At 36.2% G+C, this 12,082-nt stretch overlaps 1 protein-coding gene across 1 annotated transcript in view; it reads left to right on the forward strand.

Annotated features, from left to right (window-relative positions):
- The first annotated feature begins 3,916 nt into the window (after nucleotides 1–3,916).
- LOC138715022 (proclotting enzyme) overlaps nucleotides 3,917–12,082 on the forward strand; it is a 116,032-nt gene continuing 107,866 nt past the window's right edge. The window contains exon 1 of the mRNA XM_069847422.1: nucleotides 3,917–4,073. The gene's annotated coding sequence lies outside the window, so the exon portion shown is untranslated. The remainder of the gene's footprint in view (nucleotides 4,074–12,082) is intronic.

Consider the following 12,082-nt stretch of genomic DNA (forward strand, 5'->3'; position numbering starts at 1 on the left):
TATATGAAGTTTGTTACATTAATCTACATTTACTAATTAAATGGTTTAGGCAGCTGTGTACAATTAATTTTGCACAAACAATTTAAATAATGTAAATATTATTATATTGTAAACATTGTATTCTAATAATGCTTTGTAGCGACCGGCGTAGCTCAGTCCGCTGAGGCACTTGCCTGGCGATCCGGAGTTGCTCTCGGGCGTGGGTTCTATTCCCGCTTGCGTCGATTACCTCTTTGGGTTTTTCCGAGGTTTTCCCCAACCGTAAGCTGAATGTCAGGTAATCTATTGCGAATCCTTGGCCTCATCTCGCCAAATACAATCTCACTATCACCAATCCAATCGACACTAAATAGCCTTGTAGTAGATACAGCGTAGTTAAATAACCAATTAAAAAAATTTAAAAACACTGTTTTGTTATACATGAAAATCAAAATTTCATAAAGGATAGTAGCTTATAATGACATTGTAAATAAATCACTCAGTTTTCAATATCCAAAAGTGCCCTGAATGTAAATCGGTAAAGTTGGATTTGTAAAAAAAATATTATATAATTTGCATTTTCTCTCAAGTGTAAACGTTCCGTTTAATATCCCTGGAAAATGATTGGCAGTATGTCAAATAAACTTACCTTTCACAAAGTCGAAAACGTAAGTCTTATCTAGCTTTCAAATTGTGATCAGAAAAAAAATAAAGATTAGGAGGCTATTTCTTCTACAGAGAACAACAGTTTTTAAGGAATACTATCTATTTATTTTGCTACATGCAAGTAACGGCTAGGGCAGTAGATACAGAATGTCTCAGGAGGAATGTAAAACACTTCAGGATAATGTAGTTTGAGTTAACCTACATCGATTTAAGCTTTTATATGAACATATATCGGAAATGTAACGGTTGGGAAGTTATCGATAGGCGAACTTGTAAGCATTATAGACGTATTTCCATGTTTTAGAACCTTGTGATATGATAGGTCTTGTGCTGTTCCATGAAGTTTATTTCACAATTTTAAGTTTATTAAGTACAAACTCAGTAAGAAAATTAAATAATTGCACAATACAAATTACTAAGCTTGTTCTTCTTATGGATTCCATGAATTGTAAATTAATATCAGGTAGTACCGGTTCTATTTCCGACCTAAATTAAACACTTGGTAGCTTTCAGTTTCAGATAACATCCCGCAAACACGGAAAAGCATACAGCTAGATGGAAACCTTCGACTGGAAAAACGTCGTCTGTATTCCCCCAACAGCAGCCAATGCATTGTCATCACAAAATCCATAAAGCACGTCTGCATATTCATTATGCGATTACATGAATTAAATGTCAAGTGAACGTGTACTTAGTTGTGTATGTTGCGCTGGTGTTGCGGTGCCCAAATGATGCCGTGTGTAAAAGATCAGACGTAACACATCAAGTGTAGTACACGAAAGCAAGATGTTCCAGTATTTCTCCCGTTAATTTATCCCCAACCATCAGACTTCGGACATAGGTATATCAGGTTAAGATGTAGATTAACCCAAACTACATTATCCTGAAGTAGAGCCTATTTTATATTCCTCCTGAGACACTCTGTGTATTAGCCCTAAATATTTGGAGACATTTTCAATTGGAAAATATTCTGCAGGCAATAAATAATTTGTAGGAAATAGTCATTTTGAAAATGTATGATATAGCACAACGGTTTATTTGTCACTTCGCTTTAAGTAGAAATTGTTGAAGTAGATTTTGTTAAATCCGGTTTTCTTTTATTATTTTTCAATATAGATCTTTTCTGTAGAAGTGATATTATTCTAAGTGTATCATTTTAGAAAAATTTGAATCGTAGGCACTGAATATGAACAAAATCTGCGCTATAGTTTGGGAGAAATCGATATATACAGACGTATAGGTACACGGAGTGCCAAAAATAAACTACCTTTCGGCAACATATAGGCCTATTTCAAGCGTGAAAATCTCGAATATAAATTTAATTTCGCAGCATTACAATACTTTATATCCATACTTCATACAATGGAAACACGTTCGAAAGGATGCTTTGATTAAAGACCCCAAGCCACTTTCTCCACAAACATTTTAGATCAGGAGATAACCCTACACAGAGTTCCTTGGTGAGCTACCGTAATCTGACAGAATTTCTCCATCTCACTCTTCGCCTTTTCTTCCTTTTTCTATTCCTCCTATGCCTCCCCACCTCTCCCCTTCTACGCCTTTCGTTTCTTCACCCCTATTGCGTACTTTTCTTTCTGTTCTTCTGCACCTTTCCCTGTTTCCTCCTCTATTGCACCTCTTCCTTTATCCTCTTCTTCTAAGCCTCCTTCTCCCTCCTCCTCTTATGTATCTCTCCTCTCATCTTCTTCTGAACTTCTTCCTCCTCCTCTTCTCCTGAACTTATTCCTCTCTCTTCTTCTGCACCTCATCTTTTCATCTTTTTCTGAACCTCTTTTTCCTCCTCTTCTTCTAAACCTCTTCCTCCTCCTCTTCTTCTGAATCTCTTCCTCCTCCTCTTCTGAACCTTGTCTCTCTTCTTCTGCACCTCTTCCTCTCTTCTTCTGAATCTCTTCCTCACTCGTACTCTTCTGAATCTGTTCCTCGTACTCTTCTGCACCTCTTCCTCCCTTCTTCTGAACCTCTTTCTCTCACGTCCTCTTCTGAATCTGTTCCTCGTACTCTTCTGCACCTCTTCCTCCCTTCTTCTGAACTTCTTCCTCTCTTCTTCTGCACTTCTTCCTCCCTTCTTCTGAACCTCTACCTCTCTTCTTCTGAATCTCTTCCTCACTCGTACTCTACTGAATCTGTTCCTCGTACTCTTCTGCACCTCTTCCTCCCTTCTTCTGAACCTCTTCCTCCCTTCTTCTGAACCTCTTCCTCCCTTCTTCTGAACCTCTTCCTCCCTTCTTCTGAACCTCTTCCTCCCTTCTTCTGAACCTCTTCCTTCTTCTGAACCTCTTCCTCCCTTCTTCTGAACCTCTTCCTCCCTTCTTCTGAACCTCTTCCTCCCTTCTTCTGAACTTCTTCCTCCCTTCTTCTGAACCTCTTCCTCTTTTTCACACGTACTCTTCTGAATCTCTTCCTCACTCGTACTCATCTGAATCTGTTCCTCGTACTCTTCTGCACCTCTTCCTCCCCTCTTCTGAACCTCTTCCTCTTCTTCATACGTACTCTTCTGAATCTCTTCCTCACTCGTACTCTTCTGAATCTGTTCCTCGTACTCTTCTGCACTTCTTCCTCTTCCTCACACGTACTCTTTCGAATCTCTTCCTCACTCGTACTCTACTGAATCTGTTCCTCGTACTCTTCTACACCTCTTTTCCTCTCCTCTTTCACACCTCTTTCTCCTTTCTCCTCTTTTGGACCTCTTTCTCTATCATTTCCTTCTCCACCTCTTCCTCTCTTTTCTTCTACAGCTTTTCCTCCTGCTCTGCGTTTCCTTCTATCTCTTCTGCGCTTTTTCCTCTTTCCTCTACTGTTGCTCCATTTCCTCTCTTTTCTCTTCTTCTACGCCTGTTCCTTTCCTCTCTTCTTCTGTATTTTCCTCTTTCTTCTACTCCCCTAAATATATTGGTTCTCCTCGCTCCTTTTTTCGGGTAATTTTAGACCTTTTCCTTTTCTCTTGGCTTATTAATCTTCTTTATATTCTCTTTTTCTTTCTAGGTGCCTTCTGTTTTTGTCTCCTCTTTTTTGTTTCCTCTTTTCTGCTCTTCCTCTTCTCCTCTTCTACTATTCTCTTTCTCCCCCTCTTCTTTTCCTTTCTCCTAGGTTTCCAAATTTTTCCTCTTCTCTCTTGCTCTATGCCGCTTCTTCTCATAAAACTCTTCCTCCCGTTCTCTTGTATCCTTTCAAATGTTCTCTTTCCTTACCTTCTTTGCCCCTCGCTTGTCTCCACCTTTTTCTCCAGCTTGTCCTGGATGGAAAGTGTCGGGTGACATCCGTGCTGTATGTAGGCCAGTGCTGCCCAGCATCTCGTCGCGGTCCATCTGTTCAGTGCACGCTGGACCGCGGCTCCGCGAGCCACACGCGGTTTCCGACATGAGTGTCAGTCAGTGCGCCGTGTAGTGGACAGCATTCAGCATTTGACGGTAAGTACAGCATCATCGTTCAAATTCTAAAACATTGCATTGTACTTATGTCAGATTATAAATCTATCATCTTACTGCTCAAATGAATGCACAGGCGTCGGTGTCAAGTTAGAGATTCCCTTGATTAAATGCTTTGTAGAACTTGGTTGTCTCATTAAAATAGGAGGTACGGTGGAATAGTTCTAGCACATTGCTAATTGCATAGGTGAAAAGGATAATTATTGAAATTTCTGAATAAATATTGAAATTATGAAAAGAGAGAACCCCAAAAATAATTTCTTCATCACAAATATCTTTCTGATTTGCCACCATTTGAACTAAAGATCTTCAATGTTAAAAATAATATCATAGCAGTTCAGTCAGTGTTTCTTCCACATACATCACGGTGTTCTTAGATGAAGCTCGAATTAAATGCATCGATTGATATTAATCTTACTGAGTTTATGTCCGATAAAAATGGCAGTGATACGATTCACTGGCAAATCTGAGATAATGACAGGTTTCTTTAACTGAAAATATAACAAATATACATAGAAATTCATTATTTGAACTTGATAACTACACGTAGATTTATAAAATAAATAAACAAAAATAGTTTTGTATAAACTTAGAGGATACAGAGCTATCGATATAGGCTGAACAGAAAGAAACAAATGACGATGACGACAACAATTAGAATATATGCACTGCCAGTGAAAAATCACATGATGAATATAAGATTTTTATACGGGACCTATGAAGTGAATACATAGTTTGTTACAAGACGCTGAAGAATATAAAGTTTGACGTTTTCACATGTAGTCTTTTACTTTAAAATTATAAGCGTATTGGTGGCAATTCTAATCATGATTTTGGGTTTCATATGTTGCAATAAAACTTATCCAACGTTTAGAATCTACCGATTCTATATTCATATTAGGGCATTCGATAAGTCATGGCAACAATACTACGTATAAATCAGTGCTCCTAGTGGTGACCATTGAAATCTTATGCTACGTAATACAGCTGTGATTGTTTCCTAGTTGAGCTGTTTGGACTTTTTCCATTGTTAATTTTCAAAATCGTAACATAATGTTTCGAAGAGTGGATCTCTCTTTGTCGTCAGGCGAAAACTACTGTGGGAATCGTTACAAACAGCTAGCCTGTCTGACTGATCTGTGATTGTTTCATAAATGTTCAATATGGAAAGTCTCGAAGTAGCCATATTTTGTAAATACAGTAGCTGTTTCTGAGTTGTAGTAAACAATACAGCCCTAAAGGTACGAACAAAGGTGCTTCATAAAAATCCAAGTTCCAAGAGAAAAACATGCAACTCAGTACTTTAGGGCATTACAAGAAGCCTGTGGGAGAAAAGTTCTATCATATTGAACTATTAGAGTTGGGTGGAAGCGAGACATCCGCTTTCAATCAAGAGTTGACATCCAAAGAGCTTTAGATTTATCAGTGAGAGAAATATCCAGAAATGCTTCTGCAGATGGAGTCCGCTGTCTTGCAAGAATTTGGAAACGTATTATTGGCATGGTGGGAGACTATATTTGAAGTATGTAATACCAAAAGCAACCTAAATAAATTATTTAGTGTGAAACAGTAACTACGTTACCATTACTTTTCCACATGCCATAGTATTTGTTCGCAAGAGATCTAAAAGGTTCATAATATATAGTGAGATCCTTTGTCCCTGTGTAACCCAAGAGAACGGACCCACTGTATATAATACCGCACCGAAAGATGTCACACACAGTTTATAATAATGTCGCCCGGTCTCTAAAATATATTTTTCTACATATCACGAGCTCCTTATACAAAATTCATTATAATTATTACGTCTTTAATATTCCGAACTATTATTTGCGGTTTCTTGTACGCAAAGACCATTGACTGTATTGCCAAAGTAGGACAGGTAAACTTCCGACGACGCTTCCCCTCCAATGGTAAAAGTGAAAGTACAGATGCACAGTCCTCAGCTATTTGTTTCTATAATGATTTATTAAATTGCAATTATATGTTGAACTACCTAATTTTATACATCCGTCAAATGAGATGCAGCTGTAATATTTCCGACTTCAAATCTAGCAGACCTGTAATCGATACTGATAGAGAAGAAGAAATTTACATTCCTTCGATAAGAACTCTGCATATTTGCCCAAATTTTTCGCTAATTGTTAGTGGAGATTGAAAATTTGGTAACAGTGATTGTAGATCCAGACAACGTCTTCTTGAAGATTTATTACTGTAAATATATAGAAAAGTTTTAATGGGATAGTTTTCAATATGGTGGAAATATACTTGTACTAAAATATATAAAAGCTTACGTCTTCAGATGAAAATCAAGGTTGAAGAAAAAGTTATCCTATTTTCTGTGTCGTTGTAAATGTCTAAATCCATATGACTGTGAGAAGAAAGCGACAAATTTTATTCTGTCTGCATGATTATGATGACTGACAACTAATATGTGTTATTCGCTCACATTTATACTGATTTTAGAACTGTTCTTACTTTTATATTACGTAGTTTTTCTTTCGCTATATTGGTCGCCGAAAGCATTAGTCTACATATCAGTATGGAAACAAGGAGGGAGCTTTCGTAGTACGGACCTTGCAGGTTGGCCTAATTGCCACTACAGTTGACTTTGGAAACAATATGAATATCAGATTCAGTATATTTTTCACGGTTATTCTATAAAATATAAACTCCATTTCGTGTAAAATTCGACTGATGAGTAAATATGAAAGTTAGTTTTGGAATCAGTGAGAGGAAGTAATTCGAAAACTTCTTTTTTTTTAATAAATCACCAGAAAAAATTCTGCGCTGTATCAGGGATATATCGGCACATACAATGTTATCCAATTTCAGGAATGAAACTACAGTCGTGTTGGTTTACATATTTCATTTTTGTTTTAGTTTAAAAATGGACAGCATGTGTTTATAATAAGAGAAATAATTAATGAAGAGCATATATTTCCTCTTCATATGAAGCAACATTCTGAAATTTGTCCCGACTCACAAAAAATGTTCGCTGTGGTTCACTCAAACTGCATCGTACGTGTCTATTATCACTTCAATATTGCATAACTCGCGGTTACTAATCGAACGAGTGGTCGCACAGGTCTGTAGCTGCTCTCAATGCCGAGATATTACTAAGAGAAGCCCCCGGCATGGCTAATTTTATACACAACCACGACGCCCTCATGCCCGTAGCGAGGGGAGGTAACGTCATTGGGCGCTATCACACAAGTTACAATTGGACGGAATTACGCAATAATAGACCAACCGACAATTTGAAAAAAAAAAAAAAAAAAGGCATTTACAGAAATCGGTTGATGGCAAGCTAATTTAATTCTGGGAAAAAATCAAGAATGCGATATCTAAATTTTGCTGCTATTTATAAGCAAAATTCGTTTATTGCATAAAATTTATTTATTTATTTTGCTTTGAAATATAAATTCAACTGCTGGTCTCTTATTAAAAATCTGTTAGCCTTTTTTGGTATTATTTGTGTTATTTTTTGTAATAGTATCAATTTTATAGTACTGCTTGCATAAAATGTTTTATAAAAGAAAACAGATTTATTTCAATGGCCAATATCTCGAAACAGGTTTTTGGCGCTTGATCTCTTATTGTGTAGCTCCGTTCAATTGAGGACCTGAATTCTAAAACATGGTAACTACTGGTGCTTTCTAAATTATATATGTACTAATTACATGGACATAGAACGGCTTAGAATTCAGGTGCTTTCTCATGAGGCCAATAAATTTGACCAAGAACAAGTATTACACTGTTTTAACATACTATGTCATACGTTGAGACATAACAATATCATATATGTGCTGCACTCAATTTATTATTTTTTGTAGTTAGCATGTTTTAGAATTCAGGTCCCCAATTGTTCACGGCTAACTACTAGTAAGAATATCATTCGGTTGTGTCTCACAGTGTTGTTACAGTAGGCATTTGAAATTCTGTCAGTTTTGTTCCACCATGGATCCCGAAACGGATGCCCATACTCATGCGGGTAAAGACGTACTCTACTTCAAAACATTAACAAACACAGAATGATTTTATCAGTTTTATTAAGAAACAATTATGTAGAATTATTTATAGAGCGTACAGTATAACACATGTAAAAAAAACACACAAATATAATCTCTTCCATACATCTTCACATATATTTTTAGTTTTATTTTGTCTTCAACTTCCTTCCTGATGTATTTTTTGCCTAAAAACCTTGACAATCTTTTTGTTTGTTCTCTATCAGCTTAAAACTCCACCTCACCTTCTGTCCTCAATCATTGGCAGATCACGTGAATTTAGTCATTTGTAACGACCTCATCAAGTAAGATGCCTTTCTATTCTTATGTTTCTTTTCTTTCTTTTTTTTTTTTTTTGCGCCTGAAAACTACGATAGATCCAACCTTCTGAGTGTGTAAAATTTGTAGTGTGTCTTTGTGTGTATGTATATATATATATATATATATACATATATATATATATAATTATATATAATCTATGTTTATTTATAAACCGTATATACAGTGTATTTTTCTGGGTATAGGAAAGGACACCCGATTTTCGCGAATGATTTTTTTCACGAATTTCTGCTAATTGAGTCAAGAGAGTTAAAATTGTTATAGGTATGAACGAGACTCATTCTGTAGACAAGAGAGTTAAAATTCATACCTATAACAATTTTAAATCTCTGACTCAGCAGAAATCGTGCAAAAAATCATTCACGAAAATCGGATGTTTCTACGAATCTATAGCAGAAAGGTAGGGACCCTATTTAACATTGCCATAAGAAACGTGTATAAAAACAAGTGAAGAAATAATTTAATCAATGGACCATGTAAATCAAAGCCTGATGTTCTCTTGTTTTACAAATTGTCAACGTCTGCTAATTTCTAAACATGGTCCACCAATTAAGTTATTTATTAATTGCTTTATACATACTTAGATTTCTAATGAGAATGTTAAATGTTATGTTTTATTTAACGACGCTCGCAACTGCAGAGGTTATATCAGCGTCGCCGGATGTGCCGGAATTTTGTCCCGCAGGAGTTCTTTTACATGCCAGTAAATCTACCGACATGAGCCTGTCACATTTAAGCACACTTAAATGCCATCGACCTGGCCCGGGATCGAACCCGCAACCTTGGGCATAGAAGGCCAGCGCTATACCAACTTGCCAACCAGGTTGACTTGAGAATGTCAAATCCTATATCCTATACTCAGAAAAACTCACGGTATTTTCTAACTTTTCACCAGCAATGGGAGAATTCCAATCCAAACATTTTTCAATAATCCACTCTTTCTTGTTTAGATGCCATACATGAAGACAGCCATTTTAATCGACTATTAACGCGAGATTTCGTCATGTGGTCTCCTAACATTCGTCTGATAACTGGAAATAACCTCAGACAAATCCAATCAGATAATCACCCAAGCGAAATTCGAACACACACCCGAGAAGGCTGGTTCACAATAAACCGGGAACGAGAACTAGAATGAAAACGAGAAGTAGAGGACATGAATATGAAATTTTTTTATTCACAATAAACCGAGAACGTAGACGACTATGAATATCGATATGTATGTCAATAACGATATGTAAAGTCGATATTACGCATTCTGATGTTATTTGTGTATAATTGACCAATGGCGTTCTCTCATGAGTACAAGGCAGCCAACATAAACACAGGTTAACCAACTTCGAAATTTCAACTGAAACATTTCATTAGGTACGGTACTATAAATATGTCCATGCATCTTTATTATCACAACCTATTTTAAGTCTACCATAACGTAAAATAATTAGAGAAGAAACATTTGTAATAGAACAAAAATGAACACAACAGTAGTTATTGAATTGAAGCATGAATATGTAGTGTGTAATACAACCAATACAGTAATAAAATATGATTCGCTTCCGATCAGTGTTCAAAGATGCAGCTATTGAAAGCCACGTATTCTCCTTCATTTTCTCATCTTTATACGAGGCGCGCTGCTTATTGTAAACGTGAGGATTTTCCTCAACACTCAATATTAGAATCTCATCAAATAAAACTTGCTCCATGATGCACAGCACAGAACAAAATAATGCATAGGTTATGTCACGGTCTTCTTGCTACAAAATATACGACGACAAAATAGCTTTTAGATGGCAATAGAATGAATCTAGTGGGCTGTGATCGGAAACGTGAACGCCAAAGTTGAAACTTGGCCAACTCTCCGTTCCCGATCCCGAGCTCCGGCAAGCTTTTCGTTAATTGTGAATGCTCACATTTAAATGTACACATTTTAATAATTTTATCGTTTTCGTTTTCATTCCCATTCTCGTTTCCGGTTTATTGTGAACCAGCCTTAAATGTATTAGTGTAATTAAATTTTAATACATTTGCTCAATCCAGAACCTAGATCGATGCTATCGCATGGTACCACACATGTATCTAGCAACACACTACCATGAATAATCTCCCAATAGTAAGTGCTTTCGAAATGTCGACGTCAGAGACATTTAATTTTCAACACATGGTTCCATAACTTCATTGCAGCTCAAGACCAAAGTGTTAAGTCCTATGTGGTATTTATGATCACGTACTGTAAACAGTCCTATTAATCTACCCACTCAAGAAGTTAGAAGCCTGTGTACATCACGGATTTAAAAAGCGTTGAAGCGAATAAATAGCAATGACTGCGCTCGCATCCGATCTCTGTCGAACAGCGGGCTGTCCGAATGCAAGTGCGGGTGAACTTGGCAGTGAGGCGTGCCACTTGCGACTGACCCGCTTCCCCGCCCCACTTTCTAGTGAGGGGCAACGCTTTCTTTTCTATCTGATCCGCTCCTTTCACACGCTACAGCGGTCTCACCCTGCCCTGCTACTGATTGCAGCATAAGTTATGGCACTCCACACCAAGGTGTTCATATGACGTTGACAGATTCTCATATTCAGAAGATGCAGACGTTATTTTCGATTTCCACTCCGAAGATCCGGATTTAAATCTCACCGAGTTCAAAGTGTTTTAGCGTATAGAGTCGATACAGACTTAATCGGGAATTCATTTCCTCTGTCATCGTAAGGAGAGACGTTAGTCAAAAAGTAAATCATATAAAAAATCTAATGTCTCACTTGATAGTAGATAGTTTCAGGAACTCTCTCTCTCAGACTCTGAGGAAAATTCGACCTTGATTATGGATATGGACAATTTTAAGGGTACAGGTACGTGAATGATCACAAATATTAACAGAAAATGTTCGCTCTGAATTTCTAAAATTTTATAAGGATATGAACTCACAATTGGACAAAAATTACAAGGTACCACAACAAGACTTATTAGAACTTAAATATCTGATTAAAGTATAAAAAGGTTACTAATAATATTTTTTAGAATTCACTTTTTACTTTAAATTAAATTTTCCAAAATTTGAAAATTTTCACACATACAGTATTATTTCACAACTCCACAACTATTAGAGATAGAATTCTGAAAATTTGTACACTAATTTAACATGCATTTATACAAAAGGTAGACTACAATAATGCCCATTTCTTTGAAAATAGAAAAATTAGGTCACAAAACATTACATAAATTTTAATATATTTTACATAGAACAAATAAAAAAAAATAGTTGTATCAAAGTAAACAACTCTACATGTCTGAGAGTAGTCTAATTTTCAGAAATAAGTGTTTATTACACGCAGGAAAAATATTAAAGATGTCAGATAGACCATAAAAATGTTATGGTTACCAAATGATGTAACTGCAGAATTCTTTTGTCTTTTTTTTTATACTTTGATAAAACTGGTTTGAAAAATATTATTAGTAATCCTTTTTTTATACTTTTTGTCAGATAATTAAGTTCTAATAAGTCTTGTTGTGGTACCTTGTAATTTTTGTTCACTTGTGAGTTAATTTTCTTATAAAATTTTAGAAATTTAGAGCCTGCATTTTCTGATAATATCTGTGGTCGTTCACGTACTTATACCCTTAAGGGATATAAGGAACTTAAGGTA

Source organism: Periplaneta americana, chromosome 15, assembly GCF_040183065.1.
Source record: "Periplaneta americana isolate PAMFEO1 chromosome 15, P.americana_PAMFEO1_priV1, whole genome shotgun sequence".
Taxonomy (NCBI): Eukaryota; Metazoa; Arthropoda; class Insecta; order Blattodea; family Blattidae; genus Periplaneta; species Periplaneta americana.